General features: G+C 49.3%; 1 long non-coding RNA gene across 1 annotated transcript; it reads left to right on the top strand.

The window, feature by feature from the left end:
• The first annotated feature begins 1,964 nt into the window (after positions 1–1,964).
• LOC311124006 lies at positions 1,965–2,709 on the top strand. Its single transcript, XR_014612674.1, has 3 exons — positions 1,965–2,031; positions 2,116–2,229; positions 2,426–2,709. It is a non-coding gene; the product is annotated as an uncharacterized lncRNA (long non-coding RNA).
• Positions 2,710–3,136: the final 427 nt, after the last annotated feature.

The raw sequence follows: 3,136 nt of genomic DNA, 5'->3' as shown, positions 1-3,136 counted from the left end.
GCCAGGTAATAGCAGGTCAATACGGCTAGCCAGGTAATAGCAGGTCAATACGGCTAGCCAGGTAATAGCAGGTCAATACGGCTAGCCAGGTAATAACAGGTCATAGCAGGTCAATACGGCTAGCCAGGTCATAGCAGGTCAATACGGCTAGCCAGGTAATAGCAGGTCATAGCAGGTCAATACGGCTAGCCAGGTAATAGCAGGTCAATACGGCTAGCCAGGTAATAGCAGGTCATAGCAGGTCAATACGGCTAGCCAGGTCATAGCAGATCAATACGGCTAGCCAGGTTATAGCAGGTCAATACGGCTAGCCAGGTCATAGCAGGTCAATACGGCTAGCCAGGTAATAGCAGGTCATAGCAGGTCAATACGGCTAGCCAGGTAATAGCAGGTCAATACGGCTAGCCAGGTAATAGCAGGTCATAGCAGGTCAATACGGCTAGCCAGGTAATAGCAGGTCAATACGGCTAGCCAGGTAATAGCAGGTCATAGCAGGTCAATACGGCTAGCCAGGTCATAGCAGGTCAATACGGCTAGCCAGGTAATAGCAGGTCAATACGGCTAGCCAGGTAATAGCAGGTCAATACGGCTAGCCAGGTAATAGCAGGTCAATACGGTTAGCCAGGTAATAGCAGGTCAATACGGCTAGCCAGGTAATAGCAGGTCATAGCAGGTCAATACGGCTAGCCAGGTAATAGCAGGTCAATACGGCTAGCCAGGTAATAGCAGGTCAATACGGTTAGCCAGGTAATAGCAGGTCAATACGGCTAGCCAGGTAATAGCAGGTCAATACGGCTAGCCAGGTAATAGCAGGTCAATACGGCTAGCCAGGTAATAGCAGGTCATAGCAGGTCAATACGGCTAGCCAGGTAATAGCAGGTCAATACGGCTAGCCAGGTAATAGCAGGTCAATACGGTTAGCCAGGTAATAGCAGGTCAATACGGCTAGCCAGGTAATATCAGGTCAATCCGGCTAGCTAGGTAATAGCAGGTCAATACGGCTAGCCAGGTAATAGCAGGTCAATACGGTTAGCCAGGTGATAGCAGGTCAATACGGCTAGCCAGGTAATAGCAGGTCAATACGGCTAGCTAGGTAATAGCAGGTCAATACGGCTAGCCAGGTAATAGCAGGTCAATACGGCTAGCCAGGTAATAACAGGTCAATACGGCTAGCCAGGTAATAGCAGGTCAATACGGCTAGCCAGGTAATAGCAGGTCAATACGGCTAGCCAGGTAATAGCAGGTCAATACGGCTAGCCAGGTAATAACAGGTCAATACGGCTAGCCAGGTAATAGCAGGTCAATACGGCTAGCCAGGTAATAGCAGGTCAATACGGCTAGCCAGGTAATAGCAGGTCAATTCGGCTAGCCAGGTAATAGCAGGTCAATTCGGCCAGCCAGGTAATAGCAGGTCAATACGACTAGCCAGGTAATAGCAGGTAATAGCAGGTCAATACGGCTAGCCAGGTAATAGCAGGTCATAGCAGGTCAATACGGCTAGCCAGGTAATAGCAGGTCATAGCAGGTCAATACGGCTAGCCAGGTAATAGCAGGTCATAGCAGGTCAATACGGTTAGCCAGGTAATAGCAGGACAATACGGCTAGCCAGGTAATAGCAGGTCAATACGGCTAGCCAGGTAATAGCAGGTCAATACGGCTAGCCAGGTAATAGCAGGTCAATACGGCTAGCCAGGTAATAGCAGGTCAATACGGCTAGCCAGGTAATAGCAGGTCAATACGGCTAGCCAGGTAATAGCAGGTCAATACGGTTAGCCAGGTAATAGCAGGTCAATACGGCTAGCCAGGTAATAGCAGGTCAATACGGCTAGCCAGGTAATAGCAGGTCAATACGGCTAGCCAGGTAATAACAGGTCATAGCAGGTCAATACGGCTAGCCAGGTCATAGCAGGTCAATACATCTAGCCAGGTAATAGCAGGTCATAGCAGGTCAATACGGCTAGCCAGGTAATAGCAGGTCAATACGGCTAGCCAGGTAATAGCAGGTCATAGCAGGTCAATACGGCTAGCCAGGTCATAGCAGATCAATACGGCTAGCCAGGTCATAGCAGGTCAATACGGCTAGCCAGGTCATAGCAGGTCAATACGGCTAGCCAGGTAATAGCAGGTCATAGCAGGTCAATACGGCTAGCCAGGTAATAGCAGGTCAATACGGCTAGCCAGGTAATAGCAGGTCATAGCAGGTCAATACGGCTAGCCAGGTAATAGCAGGTCAATACGGCTAGCCAGGTAATAGCAGGTCAATACGGCTAGCCAGGTCATAGCAGGTCAATACGGCTAGCCAGGTAATAGCAGATCAATACGGCTAGCCAGGTAATAGCAGGTCAATACGGCTAGCCAGGTAATAGCAGGTCAATACGGCTAGCCAGGTAATAGCAGGTCAATACGGCTAGCCAGGTAATAGCAGGTCATAGCAGGTCAATACGGCTAGCCAGGTAATAGCAGGTCAATACGGCTAGCCAGGTAATAGCAGGTCAATACGGCTAGCCAGGTAATAGCAGGTCAATACGGCTAGCCAGGTAATAGCAGGTCAATACGGCTAGCCAGGTAATAGCAGGTCAATACGGCTAGCCAGGTAATAGCAGGTCATAGCAGGTCAATACGGCTAGCCAGGTAATAGCAGGTCAATACGGCTAGCCAGGTAATAGCAGGTCAATACGGTTAGCCAGGTAATAGCAGGTCAATACGGCTAGCCAGGTAATATCAGGTCAATACGGCTAGCTAGGTAATAGCAGGTCAATACGGCTAGCCAGGTAATAGCAGGTCAATACGGTTAGCCAGGTAATAGCAGGTCAATACGGCTAGCCAGGTAATAGCAGGTCAATACGGCTAGCTAGGTAATAGCAGGTCAATACGGCTAGCCAGGTAATAGCAGGTCAATACGGCTAGCCAGGTAATAACAGGTCAATACGGCTAGCCAGGTAATAGCAGGTCAATACGGCTAGCCAGGTAATAGCAGGTCAATACGGCTAGCCAGGTAATAGCAGGTCAATACGGCTAGCCAGGTAATAGCAGGTCAATTCGGCTAGCCAGGTAATAGCAGGTCAATACGGCTAGCCAGGTAATAACAGGTCAATACGGCTAGCCAGGTAATTTACATTTACATTTACGTCAGTTA

This window comes from Coregonus lavaretus (genome assembly GCF_964263955.1).
Source record: "Coregonus lavaretus genome assembly, contig: HAP1_SCAFFOLD_5677, whole genome shotgun sequence".
Classification (NCBI taxonomy): domain Eukaryota; kingdom Metazoa; phylum Chordata; class Actinopteri; order Salmoniformes; family Salmonidae; genus Coregonus; species Coregonus lavaretus.
The sequence above is the reverse complement of the archived record's forward strand: the minus strand, read 5'-3'. Positions and strand labels throughout refer to the sequence as shown.